The sequence below is a fragment of the Epargyreus clarus genome, unplaced genomic scaffold, assembly GCF_041222505.1.
Source record: "Epargyreus clarus isolate Ecla_fem2 unplaced genomic scaffold, WU_Ecla_fem_2.2 ptg000003l, whole genome shotgun sequence".
Taxonomy (NCBI): Eukaryota; Metazoa; Arthropoda; class Insecta; order Lepidoptera; family Hesperiidae; genus Epargyreus; species Epargyreus clarus.
The window spans coordinates 8,352,660-8,372,333 of NW_027332211.1; the positions used below are offsets into that span (position 1 = coordinate 8,352,660).

Genomic DNA, 19,674 nt, shown 5'->3' on the forward strand with positions numbered 1-19,674 from the left:
AATCCAAAACTATTTTTGAGTGTTTATAATGTACGTATTTGTGAATACATAAGTTTGCATGTCTTATAGTTCACGATATATAGGCAGCTGTATTTCATGCATGATATACATACAATACACGTGTACACATAGTTCACACATAGGACTCGTGTAACGATTGTATAAAAGTACTGTTTCATTAACTGCAAAAGTCCATGAGCTGCAAGAACTACTCCGTATCAGATGGACTGCATATCCTTTGTAACTTTTGAAATCAAAACAGAATGGCAATAATTTCTTGTAATGTAGATACTAGATTAGAGTTATAAGTTTCGATATAGGTAAGGGCTAAGGTACGTAGAATAAAATTTCTCGTGTAGTTTAGGTAGACGAAATCAACTTGATTGACAGAGCGAATTATAGCGTGATCAGGGTAGAGGATAGATTGAAAGAAATATAGTGCTTACAATTGAGAAAGGATAAAGCCTCCATTTAGACCGCTTGAGTAATTACGAATAACCGTTTCTAACAGTAAAAAGGGGTCTTACGACAACGGCTTCTCTTTATCTGGTTCAAAGTAGGATAAGAAGTATAAAAGACTAAAAATAGACTTGTTACATTATAACTTGAAGTAATCTTTGTCTCCGAAACAATCATTCGGATGAGATGTAAGGCATCGAGCGTAATTACCGCGATAAAACTGCGAAACTCGGACCAGACGCTGTAGTAATTACATTTCTACTGGCTTTGAATTTTAATCGTTACGGAGTGCACACACGACCCTCCCTACCACTCGAGCGTTCGTTCCATATTATTTCCTCCAAGAAATCCTTACTTTGAAACCGAAGCAGCGCAAATTTTAATTACCGCTTTCAATAATAGTTTTGCTACGGATTTCCGTGAAATCAGGATATAGTGTTATGTAAGCTCTAGTTGAAATCTAGAGAAGGAAGTCGTGTTGTTAGTAATAACAGTAAAACATAAAATAAACGTAAAATAAATTCACGTTAAGTTATAATGTAAGGATATTTTTTGTTTGACTTGTTTACTTATTTTTTTAATTTGGTTAACATTCTTATAATCGATAGACCATATACCTAATACTAAATACGCATTATTATAAAGTAGAATAAGAGTCCTGCCTGAGATTTTCCACAGATACGTTGCTACCCCTGTGTCTCTTCTTATCCACACAAAAGTTCTATCAGCTGTAACTTTCTTACCAAGCTATAAATTCAACAAAAGTACGAAAAAACAACAATACGATTGGAGCAACACTCATAATCTTGCACCTTGTTATGGTTTCAAATTGCACGTCTGGGTGAGTGCATCAAGCCGGGTGGAGGCTCATTAGCTTCCTGTTGAGGCAGGTGCAAATAAAGTAGTGCGTTAGACGCGATCCGATTGGCCGGGAGCAACGCCAGGGATTTAGAATAACCGCACACTATCTACTTTTCTAATGCAAATTTCGATTTTTTGGTCGTATTCGCCATCGAAGGTGTTAGGGCTCTATGATGTTCTACTGCAGAGACATCGATAGACGTGGTCGCCATTTATGAAATCATAAAATTGTGGATCTACGTGCTGATGTTATGCGATTGCTTGTTTATGTACCATTCAACATCTAACCATGGTAATCCTATAGGGCTATGAAGAATTACTAATTTATGTAAGTATAGATTTTTCTAAGAATATTTTTTTAATTTTATCAGCGTGAAGGTGAAGAACCCTTTGTGGTTTTTGAAGTTGGTAGAACCCTTTGTGGCCTCGACTCCGACGGCACCACCGCCACACCTATTTCTGCCTAAAAACAGCAGTGTTAAGCGCTGCTGTGTTCCGTTTTGAAGGGTGTGGTAAAGGAGACATACTTTTCCAAGGCGTTCCAGCTTAGTCCTCAGGGGTAGCGGCGCATCTGTGGCCGACCTCAGGTATATCTAATCCTCTCTGGGGTTGATTACAGATGTCCATGGGCGGCAGTAGCCACTTACCATCGTGTGGACTGTATGCTCGTCTGCTACTCCTATATTATAAAAAAGCGTGATTTTCCATACATAATAGAATTAATAATGACTTCGTTATGGATGTCAAACTGAGAAGCATCAAAAATCGGTTTCGCCATCAAAGTAGGTCAATGATATCTACTTTATTACAAGTATGGCAAAAACAAAATTATTAACAGCAAGTACTTAAAAAATAGCTTGTAAATTTTGAACTGGAAAGACATACGAAAAGAACAAAGTAAATAAAAGCTGGTAAAAATACAAATGCCAAGAACCACGAACGCTGAACCACGCGATATTGACGATCAACAAGCCACACAGATTTGAACACACGGGATTGCGCTATTGAACGAGAAATTTCCACTGACTGAGTAATTTTCAAATCGTGCTCTAGCGGCGAAAGCGCTAAATTGACGTGTCACACATATAACGATTATCGAGTAGAACGATAAAGTTATAACATTTAATGTTGTATGGTAATAACATCAAACTTTCCATAATGTGAAACGTTGATTATCCTGTCGTTTACAACATTTCACATTTTTGACTAAAATTTAATGTGATTAAAAGAAACTATAAATAGAATATCTCTGAAAGAGCGTTTAACCTCACCTTAATCAAGAAATATCCGCAATGTCTAAGTACCTACGCAGTTTATTTAATTATCTTTAGCGAGAATATCGTGAATCAGCCGTTTTTACTCGTATCATCATCAATCTATTACCTATTCACTGCACGTATTACGTTTCCTCTTATAAGTTTAGGCTATAGTCCTTCTGGATAAATGTGCATATAAACAACTCGCATGAAGTTACTCGCTTGCGGTAGAACAAGTTGGCAAGTCGTGAGTTTTCGCGGCAAAAAGTATTACGTATGCCATCGCCCTCACAGAAGACTCAGAGTATCAGGCAGCTGTTTATCTACGGTTTAACCTATAAGGAAGTCGATGTTCACTTTAAGACATATTGTAAAAGGAAACCGAGACATTTAAGACGAGACGTTGAATAGCAAAGTCCCGTTCGAAGAACATTTAAATCGATCTATCTTCACCGTGAACAAATGTCTCATTATTCCTTCCTTATAAACAATGTTGTTTGTATGAACTTTCTTTGTGTTAGTCTAATCTATGGTTTTAGTTTTTTTTAACAAAATGATAATATAATAGAATACTGTGATCTTATTCCAATACGTAAAGAAAATGCGTGTAATAGCCGATTGGATATCACACGTATTTTCTTTTAAATAACTATTTTACATAGGTAAATGTTTTCTGCATCGAATGTGGCAAAGAGTGACAGCCCAATTACATCATAAATTAATACCTTTGATCAATGTCATCGGTAAATAGTAATACAAATGATATATTAAAAAAACTGAAATAGCAGCACACTGTAAATCAAGCACATGAAATGAGGTGTCACTGCGTCAATACTAAGATGAATTTTCTTGCCACGTTAAAGAATAAACTATACCCTTACATACTGGCCTTAAGTGTAAAAAGACCTACTGTATAAAAAAGTAAGCAATTTGAATTTTAACAACTCTTCGTTTTGTTTTACATATCAAATGGATGAACAGCAAAAGGAAGTGTGTATGCAACCGTAACCGTAACGTTTCTCTTTAACCGACTTCAAAAAGGCGGTGATTATTCGTTAGATATTACTTTTTTAAATGGGACAATAATATTAATTATGCACATAGAGTTTTTACGCCGCTTTCCTCCATAGTAAAACTCCTCCATCCGGTGTGTTGGCAGCCAGGCTAGCTGTTGACGTTCGATATAAATTCTATACAAATAAATATTTTGAAAGTAATTTAAATATGATTTAGTATTTTTAATAACTAATAGGAAAACAAACAATAGTGAATAGTGGATCTAATAAAAAAAAAATTACTCACGTAGTTAGACTTTTTATTTACTTTAAATTTAAACTAATCCGACTGCTTTAGGACATAATTGCAGTAATAGATTTTCTTCTTACTTGCAGTAAATTTACCAGGAAAACCCCATTGAATATAAAGCACTCTAATACGGATCGATTTATAAATATACGACATCTTGATTGATTACCCAGCGTCGTAATAAAAACCTCTATCGATCAAGTATCTGCGGTATCTCTCTATTTGATAATAAATAAAACTATTTATGCGATAGATTTTTTATAGTATCGCATAGAATACATTTTATATAACGTCATGTAAGTGGGCACATTAAACATTATGTAATTTGACAGGTTTTTAAGTTACTCATATAGATCTAAAATAATTATAAAATGTAGCTGAATGTAAGTTACTATGTAAATGTATTGTGTATACGGGTTAAAATAATAGATACTTAAGACAAATTGACAACAAAATTAAAACAATACTTTCGATCGAGAGAGACAACCTTTTTGAGGAGTGCAATACTCGTAGTAATAACAATCATCTTCGTCGCTTTCTTCATTACAGATGTCATGCCCGATATGGTAAGCCTCGGTGAATGATCTGACGAGCTGCCTCCATGCCCTATCTTCGACTTTACCCTATCCGACAATATTACAAAATTAAATAGCAATACCAATGTTGTCAAGAAGTCAATATACCTTCGTAGACATCCAATTGAAGTGATAAGTATAAATGATGGTAGACGGGACACCGGCCGGTGGAACCAGGCACCGTTCCTTCCGTCACGCGATGACACCACGCACAATTGTATGCAAATATATAGAAATAACTAGCTGACCCGGCAAACTTTGCGTTGCCATATAAATAAAAAAATGTTAAGGGTTAAAAACCCTTAGGGGTATGAAAAATAGATAGAAGCCTATTCTCGGATCTACTGAATATGCATATACAATCGGTAAAGTCGTTTCGGAGTAGTACGGTAACTAACATTGTGACACGAGAATTTTATATATAGGATAATAGGTGTATAAAATGCAGCAATACTAGAATTGTTATTTATTATAAATAGTAAATAAACACAATTATTACAAGATACGATGCAAATCATAGTGACGTGTAATGATAAGTGCCTACGACACGTTTCATTAATTTCATTTTAATTAACAAAGTCATTTTTTATTAAATATGCCCATAATGCAAACGGATTACTTATTAAAAAGTATAAAATTCAAGCATAAATTTATGTTTAAACAACCCTGACAATATAAACTATAAATAAGATGCTGTTACGCATCTGTGCCCGACCTCAGGTAGGAATCTGGGATAGATTACATATTATTATACCCATGGGCGGCAGGAACCACTCACCATAAGATGGATTGTATGGTTGTGTGCTGCTTCAATACTATAAAAAAGGGCTGATCAAATCTAATTTGTATTAGCGTATCTTTGTTTTTCAACTTTTTCATAGCGATAACTTAATTCGCAAATTAGCCAACTCCACTTTTTGTCAAAATGTTTTTTTTTTATTTATTTTGATAGTAAATAGCGTTGAACGAAATCAAAATAAATAAAAAAACATGTTGACAATAAGTGGAGTTGGCTGATTTACGAATTAAGGTATCGATATATAAGTACTTTACTTGGTTATAGTAGGTGATAGATACATAGTTATTCAATCGACCGTTGGGGAGAATGTGGCGTGACCGGAGACATGACAACGGGACACCGGCCGGCGGAGCCAGGCACGGCGCTGCTCACGCGATGCCCGCACAACTCAGCGCAAAAATATGGCGAAATTATGGCACCGAGAACCACTTAAGCGATACCTACGCTAAAATATCGAATTTCAAAGTATTTTTAGTTGTTCTTTCATGTACCAAGATATTTGATCAAATTAATTCTTACTTTAATTCTGTAAAAGAAACACATTGTAAAAAATACCCTGTATTTTTTAACAGGAAAATTTGCAATAGAAAAATGATGTTTACACGAATTTATCAGACGAGCTTTTAATTTATAAAACAAATATTTTTACATCTTAGTAGTAAATTATTAGCCTTAATTCTGTCCGAGATTACTGCAACAGATTATTATTAAATAATGTTATATTATTATAATAGAATAATAATAATCTTCAGAGTATACCAATAAGAACGAATAGCATTTTATTTATTACAAATGATAGTCCGCCAATAAGAAAGTGGCAGTCATGCAATAAAACACTTTACAATTGATGGTCTTGCAGCTTTTCTAGACAAACGTCTGAATTAAAGACAAAATACAAAAATAAAAGAAGGAACTACAGGAGTACAAAACGGAACAAAAACAGTAGAAATAACTGCATCGATTGACAATTATATGAAGCAAATGAATACCTACTAACACTACTTATATTTCAATTGTATTAAAACATCAGCATATCCAAACAGTTAAGCCTCATCAATTCTAATCCCTCAGTGTTTGAAATTAGCAAAAAGTATTATTAATGGCGGAATATCACGCAATGTCATACGCGATTACTAAATCCACATGGTCATATATCAGCTTCATCTACAGCGCCTCTATATGGTGTTGTCATTCACCCAACGGCTGTTACACACTCGAGTGGGATGTATGGTAGGAGTGATGCTCACAATTAGTCCTCTCGACTAGGGATGGCGATTCTTTCCGAAAAGATCGATTCTTGAATCGATTCGAATCAAAGTGCGATAAATCGATTCACAAAAAAACGGAGGCCCGAATCGATCTTTGATCTTTTTATCATAACTTCAACAGGACCAATGGCAATGCGATGAAATACGTATCCGTCAGCATAAAAATGTCTATAACACATTTGATAATCTTCAACTTCAAAAAGATCGACTTTCGATTTACTAGGATGAAAGATCGATTCGCGGAATCGATCTATTGCAGGAGATCGATTAAAATAATACATATTTTGGCCCAAAAGATCGATTCTCCGATTAATCGATCTAGATCGCCATCCCTACTCTCGACCCCTATCTCTATGATTAATGTTAATCGCGCCTCAATTCCCTCGCAGATAACGATTAACTCCGCCATTAGAACAGCTCCGCCGGCGATCATTACTCTATCTGTGACTACTTTTACAAACGCTTTCTATCTTTCCTTGTGATTAAACACTTTTTCAACTGACATCCTTTTGATCTATCGTGATAAAGACTTTATGTCAATACTTTTTTGTTGGTTCTTGATTCAAACATGACGAGTTTTCGGATTAACTTTCTTACAATGGGCAGATTTGCGAATAACTCCGAACAGAATTTGGATGTGAACATTGAACAAGCTTTTACAGTAACCAGGGCTTTAATACCATATGTACTATTATTTTTTCTATATACATAAAATATAAAATAACATACGGACGGATGATACGAAATACCACTGATACCAGACTTTCATCCGTTATTATCAAAATTTGGCCCACTAAAGATCTAGATTTGGCGAAAATTCGTCAATCATTGGTAAGATTTGCTTACCAATTACCGTTGCCATGGATTTAAATTTAAGGATATAAATTATATCTACAGACAACTATATATATACAACTAGTTGATATATTAGTATATTTAATTTATTTACTTCAAAACATAGAAGCCAAATATGTCTTCGTCTCGTGTAATATTAATTGAGTTGCTAGCATACATTTCAATACGATTTAATGAAGCCTCGCCTGTCGTGACTTACTGTTAGATAAATTAATTTTTCTTCCTTATTAATTCGTATTTTGATATTTTCAAACATTAGGTATATTATTGAGGAACCTTTGAACTTATAACCGGTATTATTATAATCACTTCAAGTTAATTGACAATCATTATAGAATTAAAAATATTGGAGATAAATACTTAAAAAAAACGTGTTTTATTGAATAGCGGTGATGTGTTTTTATCATTTTTTTATTTCATGAATTTTCTTTGCTATTAAAGTCAATGGAAGAAAATTTTCTATAAATTGTGCAAATAAATGAAGAAGTTATGGGATAATATAAACGAACTTGCAGGATTAATCACGATATATTACTTGGAATCTGTACACTACATTATACATACACTTGACAGACAGACTGATCAAATCAAAGAGTGACACATAGATATATTTAAAAGTAAATTAATTTATATTGAGTTTATATATGTATCTTCAACACTAGCCCTTAAACCAATATAAATTAAACTATGTGTCGCTTTACACTTTAACAATCTCAATACAACATAACAATAGATCTTTAAAAACAACTAAATTAACCTTTGAACAATTGACTTACAAAATTATTGTGAATTTCTTTTGACAATGGTTTGGTTAATAAATCGGCTAACATTTCCTTAGAGCATAAATATTTTACATCTATAAAACCATCACAAATGTGTTGCCTAATGAAATGGTGGCGAATGTCTATGTGCTTAGTTCTAGCATGAAAGACAGTATTCTTACATAGTTTTTGTGCAGATTGGTTATCATTAAAAATTGTAACTTTAGATGACATACCTAATATTTCCTGCAAAAGATTACGAAGAAAAATAGCCTCCTTGCAAGTGTCAGAGAGACACATGTACTCCGCCTCAGTACTTGACAACGCTACGGTTCTCTGCTTTCTGCTCTCCCAGGAAACTACAGATTTACCGACTCGAAAGATATACCCGGTGTAGGATTTTCTATCAACGTCATTTCTCCCCCAATCAGCATCTGCATAGCCTGTTATTATTGTTCCACTCTTCTCAAAGTTCAAACATAATTCTTTTGTTCCTTTAAGATAACGAAGTACTCTTTTGGCACATATCCAATGAGATTTGTTGTAGCAATTGTTAAACTGGCTCAGATAGCTGACCGCGTGTGCAATATCTGGACGCGATCCTACCGCAATATACATCAGCGATCCTATTAGACTCCTGTACTCAAACTTACCACTTTCATCATTAAGTGATTTTTCAAGTTTTATACCAGTCTCCATAGGCGTCACTGCGGGTTTACAATCTTCTATTTTAAACCTCTGTAAAACTTTCTCAATATAGTTAGTTTGATCTAGGGTTATCTTATCTTTCAACTTACAGATTCTCATTCCTAGGACGTGTCTTGCTGGCCCTAAATCTGTAATTTCGAACTCACTGTTGAGTTTCTTCTTAATTTCAATTACTTCCTGAAAAGTATTAGGTGTTGACATTACCAAAATGTCATCAACATAAAGTGCTATTATAATAAGCTTATCTTTGCTATGTTTATAATAAACACATGCTTCTAATGTTGACCTCGAAAATTTTAACTTGTCACACAAAACCATATTAATCTTCTCATTCCATGCTTTAGCTGCTTGCTTTAAGCCATAAATAGCTTTATTAAGCTTAAAAATCTTATTCTCACTTCCTTTAATTTTAAAGGATTCCGGCTGCTCCATATATACTAATTCTTGGAGATCACCATGAAGAAAAGCTGTCTTTACATCCAAGTGTTGAATATCCATATTATATTCAGCAGCTATTGCTAACAGTGTTCGAATACTTGAATAACGAACAACAGGAGAGAACGTCTCATTATAGTCTATCCCGTATTTTTGTGTGAAGCCTTTAGCTACTAATCTAGCTTTATATTTAAGAAGTTCACCATTGAGACCTAGTTTCTTTTTAAATATCCACTTACATTTTACCGGTGTGCGACCACTAATTCGATCAGTAAGTGTCCAACATTTGTTGACAAGAAATGAATTATACTCATCTTGCATTGCCTTTTTCCAGTTGTCTGCTTCTGGACCACTCAAGGCTTCCTTTACTGTCTGTGGTTCATCACCGTCAGTAGTACGTGACATTTCATTGACCATATAGGACAACATAGAATCGGAGTTCATTTCTTCTTCCGCGTATGAACTAGAAGATGACTCCTCTTCCTCTGGAACATAAGTTTTATCCGCAGTATCATTTGAATAAAAACTCTCCTCGCTGTCAGAATCATGTACTGATATCACGCTATATCTCGGTTCAAGCTGAATTAAAGATGTGTCATCAGAATTAACCGTAACTGAGATATTTTCCTCAGTAGATGATTCCTTAGGAGGTTCCTTGTCATTTAAATTGAAAGTCACTCGTTTAAATGATTCTTTATGATTATTATCATCATTTGACACATTCATAAATCTATCCTCTAAAAATGTAACATCCCTAGCTTTAGTACAGTCCCTAGGGTTGTCAGGGTCTAATAATCTATACCCCTTAGTATCTTCGCAATAGCCTACGAAAATATACTTCTTAGCTTTGGCTTGCAATTTGTTTCTTTTATTTATATGTGCATATGCAATACAGCCAAAAGTACGTAAATGTGATATGGATACCTTTTTATTCATCCACTTCTCCTCCGGAGTGCAGCCTCTAACTGCCAAAGTTGGAGATCTATTCTTGAGATAGACAGCTGTGTTTACGGCTTCAGCCCAAAAGTTCTGCCCAAGGTTGGCTTCTCGAAGCATGCAGCGTGTCTTCTCCATTATGCTTCTATTAGCACGTTCAGCAACTCCGTTTTGCTGAGGAGAGTATGGCACTGTTGTCTGGTGTACAATACCATTCTGCTTCAGAAATATCTGAAATCTAAAATTACAATATTCAGTTCCATTATCACTACGTATACGTTTTAATTTCTTATTCGTCTGATTTTCAACTAAAACCTTCCAAAATTTAAATGTTTCAAAAACTTCATCTTTCCTCTTCAAAAAATAAACAAAAGTCTTCCTAGAAAAATCGTCAATAAACGTTACGAAATATCTAGCTCCACCAATCGACGTAGAAGGCAATGGACCACACAAGTCAGTGTGAACCAACTCTAAGACTTCTGTCGCTCTATTAAAAGAACGCTTAGGAAATGATGCACGAGTTTGCTTTCCCTCGATACATGATACACATTTTTGGAAATTAGTTTTATCATATGAAATTCCTGTAACCATACCTTGTCTTAATAACTCCATACTACGAACATTAAGATGTGCAAGACGACGATGCCATACCTGCTGAGAAACACTATCTTTCTCAGTAACGACAGGTATCGCCACAGCTGTACCTGTATCTTGCTTATTCACATCTAATTTCTTCTTAGTACAACCTGAATCTGAAATGCTATTAAGACTAATGTTACAGTTAAATTTAGACGAATCAACTGTGTCTAAGCAATAGACACCATTACATAAAGTGGCTGTAGCAATTACATTCTTATTATCAAAAATATTGCACTTGCTATTGTTAAAGACCAATTTAAGCCCTTTTGCAGTCATAGCGCTAACAGATAACAAATTTGTTGTTAAATTGGGTACATAATATACGTTATTTATTGTTCTAACGTTACCTTTTCGCATATTGACCCTCACTGTACCTCTGCCAGCGGTATATAGCTTATCACCGTTCGCTATGGTTACATCTATTTTGTCTTCATTTACAAAATTCCTTATAATACTTTTGTCACCGCTCATGTGTTCTGTGGCACCGCTGTCCACATACCAAGAACCATGCATAATGTTCGCTGACAACGCAGATAGTAGGCCTTTCGATTTGTCAGTATTGGTCTTCTTTTTACAGCTCGACTTGTGACAATCTTTAATGACATGACCTAATTTCTTGCACCGGAAACATCTTGTTTGTTTTCGAACAAACAAGGCGGAAGCATCTTCACCCTTGTCATATCTTCGGATATTCTCCTGCAATAACTTTCCTTTAACAATTTCACTGGATAGTACCACATTCGAATTCTCTAAAGCCATTATAAGAGGATCGTAGTCAGATGTTAAACCGCTTAACATAATCACTGCTACAAAATCATCCTCTAAAGGTGCGCCTATCTCGCTCAACTGCTGTGACAATCCCGTAATTTTGTTAATGTAGCTTTCCATGTCCTCACTCTCATTGAGTTTTATTGCAAATAATTTTCTGAGGAGACCCAGCCTGCGACATAAACCTTTGTCCTCATATGCTTTCGACAAGCTGGTCCAGGCTTCATGTGCTGACTTCGCGATGCGTATGTGTGGAATCACTGATGATTCAACAGACAAAGCAATTCGGGCTAACGCTTTCTGTTGTTTCTTACTATCATCTTCCTTATTTTCCACGCATTCCCACAAATCTTCTTGTATTAAAATCATCTTCATCATGAATTTCCAGGAAATGTAATTTTCCATTCCTTTTAATTTTTCAAAGGAAATAAAATTCGATGACATTTTGTGAAAATTCGCCGTATTTTGTTTTTGTAGGCGACTTTTATTTTTACAAGATATTATTCAATATTATCCAATATTAATATTCGCGCGGTGTTCTTGTGATCTGGGAACCATAACCTGAAGAAGTTATGGGATAATATAAACGAACTTGCAGGATTAATCACGATATATTACTTGGAATCTGTACACTACATTATACATACACTTGACAGACAGACTGATCAAATCAAAGAGTGACACATAGATATATTTAAAAGTAAATTAATTTATATTGAGTTTATATATGTATCTTCAACAATAAACTATAAACTTTGTAAAAAAAAACAAATACCATAAACGCAGTCTTGCTTTTTTGTTACGTATATTTTTATTTAATTAGCTTTGTGTTCAAGAGCCTCACATGACTAGTTTTGACTTATCTGACTTTATACAATAAATTGTGGGTAGTAATAAACAGTAGTCAGCCCACGTGTCTATCGTTATTCTATTGTGTTATAATTATTTCTAATGGTTACCTAAAAATGTCTGTTTAACACATAGTTTTAGTGTTTTTGGGTGATTGCACAATATTTTACCGTTAATTTGGGCAACCCTGTGCGTCGTCGAAGCTTAAAGTACCTTAAACAGATCAAAGTACGTGAATGTAAATCGCTCCTTAACTTTTTCTGTTAATGTATCAATTTCTGCTTAAACGACTATTTCTGATATACAAATAAAATTACTGGAGTAAAAATAGTGGTGTATTTTTTTCACTCACAAAACAGTCCTGAGCGAAAGACTCGTGTTTAAAACTGCAATATCGGTTTAGGCAACTGTCGTTTTCGTTTCAGTGCACGCGGTAACCGATAATCGAATTTTACGGTTATTGGTGTTGTGGAAAAGTTGGCGTCGTTTGACGAGCGAGTGAGCCGTGCGGCGTGCGTCTCGTGATTACGCTCCTAAATATCGTATTACACAACTTGCTTTTTTTTTTTCGCGACATTTTATATTTTTTTCTTTATTTCAATATGATAGTTATCGATGGTACATTCGCGCGTAATTCACGCACTTTGCACAGTTTTAATTTTTTATGCAGAATAATTATTTAGAGAGATGAAAAGTAGCCAAATTTTAGTGCCTGTAAAATCATTTTTCTGTTCCAATTCAAATCTCATTTATTCAAATTTGATTCATATAGAACACTTTTTGAAACACGACAAAGTACCACCGCTTCGGAAGATGTTTCGCTATGGAGAAGAAGCGACGCAAGAAGTCCATTTTCTTATATGTGCTTTCTTTTTTATCTATAATTTGTTTAAATGGAAAGAAAGACGATTAAACGCCTAAAATACACATGAGAATAATATGTAGTTATTTGGAAAAATTATTTTTGTCTGTTTTTTGCTTTGGAAATTGATAAAGTATCTCGTTTGAAAATATAACATATACATATCGTATATATTCGTTATCAATCGTTATTACAAGTTACTTGTGAAATCACTTCTAAATAAAAAAGTTAGTGCCAAAAATGCTTTACAAATACTTTAGAATTACAAGTTGACTTTTAAATAACATCACGTTTGAACTTTATCTATACAGATTTAGAGTAACTACAAATGTTAACTGTAACTTTTGGCTTAAATTGTGAAGGAAACTTTAAGGTCTAATGGATTCTATTACTAGAAACTAAAGCGGTGATTTATTAATCCTTAGAAACCCCAAGTGCGGGTAATTGGTTAACTTTCGTATTTGTATAAGGGTTCTTACAGGCGACAATTTTGAACCCAAGTTAAAATTATTCAAGATAACTCATTTATAATTGACATTTTCAATAATTTTTAAATTTAATAATGTATATAAGTTAAATGTGAACTTATTCATATATTTAGTAGATACATTTTATGAAAGCTAAAAAAAATGTTTTGTGCTTTTTAATTAAGTTACGTTTTATTTGAGTTACGATCAAAAATTCTCAAAACTATGTTTTATTATTGATCAAATATTAGGTTATTTGTTATAGATTTTCTCTACTTTCAACAAATATATTTTAAACTATATCCATTTATTAATGATCTTTAGAAAATATTTTATATGAGAATAAAATATTTACTAAAGATAATCCTTACTAATATTATAAATCCGAAACTCTGTCTGTCTGTCTGTCTGTCTGATTGTCTCTTCTTCACGCCCAAACCACTGGACCGATTTTAATGAAATTTTGTACAAAGGTAGTCTGAGACCCGAGAAAAGACATAGGATAGTTTTTATCCCGGAAATCCCACGAGAACTAGGAATGGCTATCTAAGATCGATTAATCGGAGAATCGATCTCTTGGACCCAAAACATCGATTATTTTAATCGATATTAGTAAGGATTTAATCGTAAACTATTATGCATTTGATCAAGTGATGATCTTTAGCAAAGTTGAAGGTACGAATTTTCAGTTTTATGTATGTTATATTATTTTCTTTTAAACGCGGGCGAAGCCGCGGGCAAAAACTAGTTAATTATATTCTGCAGTCGTGCGATAGCAATGAACCTTAAAACAAAATTAAGTTAAAAGATTTTTTCGCTTCATTAACGAATATTGTAACAATATATCATCATTAGTTATTTTTCTCATTATTCTAAATCTCAACGTTAGTGAACGAGACAAGCAATTTAAGATGCCCTGGGGTTAACGAAGTATTAATCTTCGTAAGTAAGTAAATTGTAAACTATTATGGATGACACGTCGGCCCTGACTTTTGACATATTAATAGAAGTAATTTTAATGATTTCGTTTCTATTTACTGGAAATACATCTCGCGTTCACTTAGATTGGCTATTCTGAAGCTATCGTACCAACTTCACGTTTATCGTCACTATTGTTTACCTACAGGGTACTGGCCTCTCACAACGAGAGAGGGACATAGTCAATCAATCTAGCGAAGTAAGGGGTTGGTAAGTCTAAGGGGCTGGTAATGAAGTCTCATATACCCATGAAAACAACCTTTGTCTTGTACATGTTTCCTCACAGTCCGTTGATTTGTTAAAGTACCTGATAATTATTTCCTCGAGCCTTTCGCTCCTCTTATACCTTTTTTTTTTGATGAAGGGTAAACCTTAAAACATTAAAAATTACCTTAAAAATGACGAGGAATTTCTACGGTGCTAAAACCATTGACTGTCGCCGTTCTTCGCGCTAGGTAGAGGACTCCCGAATCTCCAAAGAACCGAATCCTTTAAGCACAGTCCCCCGATCGAACTTTGCCCTGGTTAGCATTTACTCTCTCCACACCTTCAGTATAACATACATGAATTTTGATCTTATACATACTTTTTTTTTCACGGTATTCAGTATTTTACTTTAGTAAATGGCTGGTACCCTCATAACCAGTTCAATGTCTAAGAAAGCGTAAGCTTTATGTTCTTGTTCGGTTAGTAACATTGTAAACTTCCGTTCGTCTATCAATCGGTAACCACAATTTATGTACTAGTTCCCTGCCGGCCAGTTATCGTAAACCAGTCTTGAACGCTGCGAGATGATATTAAATTTAATATTATAAATGACCGTGTACTGTTTGAAGTGTTTCGTGAAATTCGAAAAATAAACTTCGAAATAGAATTCGAAACTGACTTTGTTATTCTGTAAAATACCGATGGATTGTTCTGAGGCAATTGAAATTAAAACAAGTGAGTTTTATTCAAGTTTAAATTAAACAATCTCGACTTTCGGGACGCTAATTACATACATGTAATGTCAGAACTCCACACACGCAATCCAGCATCTCCAAACTTGAAAGTAAGGCGCCGCTGGCACTGTGGACTTTTGAAAAATAATCTCTCACGACAGATTTCTTGTTCGAGATTATTAAGCAATATTATATAGTAGTTGTGTTTCGATTGCTTTGATTTTATCTGTTCTGTTCTATATTCTGTGTTTTTCATTATTCTAATCACTCTTTTCGTGTTTGTTACAGGAAATATGCAGATACTATCATGGCCAGTAAAGCGTATCGTACAAATTGGTAAGTTTCATTACAATTTTTTATGTCTCCATAATATATTGGACCTCCTGTTTGTAATATTTTTGATTTACGTATTTATTTTTCAGTGAAACATAAACATAGATTAGTAAAGATTACTCACTCCTAACAAGAAAACGTAACTAGTTTTCTCAATTGAAATTGTCAGTGTCATGTCATTGCTGTCATCTATTTTCGTGTTTGAAAAATATAAAATAAAAATAGTTTTTAGATCATTTACGAATGAAACGATATTTCTCCGCACTTTTTCTTCGATTTCGTGTTCTTGCACGACTTAACTGCGCATGTTGGCATTGTTCAGCGTAAATTACACCATAACAGCCATTGAATGGCTGACATAATTGTCAGCCGTTTAAGCCATTTAATGGCTTTCTTCAATTACTAGGCGGTGAGATATCTACTTATCTATGGTAAAAAATAATAATGTCATTGTAATGTTTAAGCTGCTTTCAAAAATATTATACCTACGTATTTCTCCCGCCACTATAATAAATTATCGTCCCTGATCTAAAATAAAGGAGGGTCAAAAGACATGTCAATACGGTTGTATCACATGCGCATGTGAATATACCGATAAGAGCCGGTAAATGAATAATTAGGCGCGTGGGCGTTGGCGGAGGTGGCACCTGCTCATTCACGAGGCGCGCCAGCCCACGCCACGGAAAGATTATAATACGCAAACGTTCTGCTACATACAAAAACACGTATATATTTTAATGTGCGCTGAGGTATAACGGAATAGAGATGTTTTATTGAAACGCGAAGGCATGTTATTTGTAGTTCAAATTAACGATAGTAGAACTATTTTGATTAGATAGTAGTAGCATCGTCGCACCTATTGACGTAGCAGGCAGCAGTGATTACGCACATGTATTCTGGTTTAAAAATGTAATTAGGTAATTGACATTTTAAAATTTGGAACCTATTATAAAAGATATTACAGATTCCAAATATTTAAAATTTCAACTTTGTTCAAAGTTACGGGGCTACTCTCTATTACTCGCATTTTTGGAATCAACCTTAGGGACGCTGTTTTTCATTCAAAGTTAGAGTATTGCGGATAACCATGGGTAAAGGAAACTAACCAAAATGCTTGCTAGTTTTGACATAAATCTCTTTTTATTTCATTACGAATTTTCTTTCTATTACTGCTAAGAGATATTGTGTGTTCTATTCTAAGTGTTTTATCGAACTCAACAACCCGTTTAGACCCTTTGTAGTCAATTGAACTACTGAACAACTAACTCATTGCAAGCAATGCCAAACCAACATTAATAAAATCATTTGAACTGCTTTAAATCTGCCGGTCGCGGTAGGCGTTATCGTAAAGTTTTGTTAAACTGAAATAGACTAAACTAGATTCACTGGTTTCAACGAGAATCGCTTAGCCACCTGTTCTATTGCCTACGGGCATAATGCGATAACGTAATTCTGATTAAGTAAACGTGAAATAACCACTATTTAAGATAATGTTACCACTTTAATATTCTTGGTATCAGAGAAGTTTTTAATTTCTAATATAGAGAGTATAGAGTCAATTTAGGAGGGGAAGATTCCATTTTTTCTTATCGATAATCGATATCTGTATCGATAATTGGAGACTCGACACTTCATAGGTACTTCTGTAATTAACTTTTTATTTTTTGTCATCCTGTAAGAGTTTCTAGGCGACAAGCATTCGATATTTACTAGAATCTATTTTTTGAAATCCATAATTTTGGATTATCAATACCAATGCGAAATTAGCTGTCTGCTCGGTCTATTACCATTTATTACTGATATTTAAATCTTCAAGACACTGGATATTTTTCTTACTATGTGTTTATAGCAGCGTATCGGACACTAAACCGGTTTTAATTCGCATAGATTTGGATCCTAGCAAATTAGATCACATTCCGATTCGATCATATACCTAATAAATATAAATTAAGGCCTCTTAACCTATATATTAGCATAAATAACTCATCAAATTTATAATATTCTACAAATTAAAAAAATGATTATCTCCATAATGTTCAGATGATTCTTTGGCAGTAAATTAATAAAATGTCAACGTGAACAAAGCTCGAAACAGGAAATGCCAGAAGCATGTATTGTCAAGACGTTACTCATTCTCAGAACGTGTAACTTTTATTTTAAAATCCCATAGATTACGATTTCTAAGAAACATTATAAACACTTTTCCTCTTTTTTGGAGAAACCCGCTTTAAAAATTAAACAGTGATAACATTAAAAATTACGAAATAGATATAAGTATATTCATTTACAAACATATTCAAATAATTATATTATACCCATCTTTATCATGCACGGACGTAGGAAAACGTCCAAACCATATTCACACATATTCATGCTCTGCATTTAGCAAAATAAAACAATTGTAGTTACCCAAACGCAAATTGTAAAGGATACACCCATTTAATATGCGACAAGCACACCCAAACTCATAAAGAATTTCCTACTACGCGAATATTTGTTTTTATATGTATTTTTAGGTAAAAAACACTGTAAATGCTCCAAATCGCTGTCACACCTTAGTATCTTGCTGCTTTAGTATCCATTAACAAGGCAATATTTTTGTAAAGTTCCTAAATACAATATAACCCGAATAGTCAGAAGCATGCGACACGCCAATCGAAAAATTACCTAGTTCTCTATTGCTCAACTTAGCCATGTATGGCGCTGTTGTTTAATGTATTTCATCTAGACTAGCTACAGTAACCACTTAGTAAATTAATGTACCCCGCATTACATTACCACTTCATGGCCATAAAATAGGCACGGTATAAAGCTTGAACTCAGCCATTTTGTCAAGGCACTAAAGTTCTACGAACGCTCGGCCTGTCCTGTCACTCGAGCTCATTGTTTAGCAGATTAAAGGCAGTTGCTTGTCTTTTATCTTCGGGGAACGCCCTCCACTCGACGTATGCGTCGGAACAGCCGCTTGAGCATGTTCACAAGCAAGCTAAGTGACAGCGGTAAACAATATGAGATCATGACGCGTGATTTATAAAGAGTTATATTAGTTAGAGAAAGTATGTGGGACATAAATTAGCCGACGTAATACCATCCATGTTTATGTACCTAAGAGTAAAACGTAATTGATAAGTTCCGAAGAATATATTATTCTATGGAGTAGGAGTCGGAAATGCAAGTGCTTACTGAATACATTTACGCTACCGCGATTATGTCATTCAACATTATTTTTATTTAAATTCATAAATAAGCACAGAAATGTACTTCATAAAATATTTAAATTAATTTACCATCTTTTCATTATTGTAATACCGACATTAATGGACGACTCGAAAATGTTGAAATTTGTACTTTTTGGGGAAAAAAGGTTAATTTCATTCAAACACGTGTACACGTCCCGCTTTCATGATTTAAACTGAATGTTGTAGCTTTAATTAAAAGTTATTTGCACGGCAAAAACTTCATAATTTCTGTAGGAGTAAATATTTTAGAAGTCTAAGCTCAAAAGGCGCGCGCCGGGTCATTCATGTTGATTGATGTATGTTCAATTGCAATAAGTGTATAATTAGCTAGAAGGTTTCCACGTGCGCTGCGGTATGAAACGGAATGCTGCAGTTTCAAG

General features: G+C 34.2%; 1 protein-coding gene across 1 annotated transcript in view; it reads left to right on the forward strand.

Moving 5' to 3' along the window:
- Window positions 1-19,674, forward strand: part of LOC140752478 (semaphorin-1A) — a 180,629-nt gene that overhangs the window by 54,910 nt on the left and 106,045 nt on the right. The window contains exon 3 of the mRNA XM_073086815.1: window positions 16,011-16,058. The gene's annotated coding sequence lies outside the window, so the exon portion shown is untranslated. The remainder of the gene's footprint in view (window positions 1-16,010; window positions 16,059-19,674) is intronic.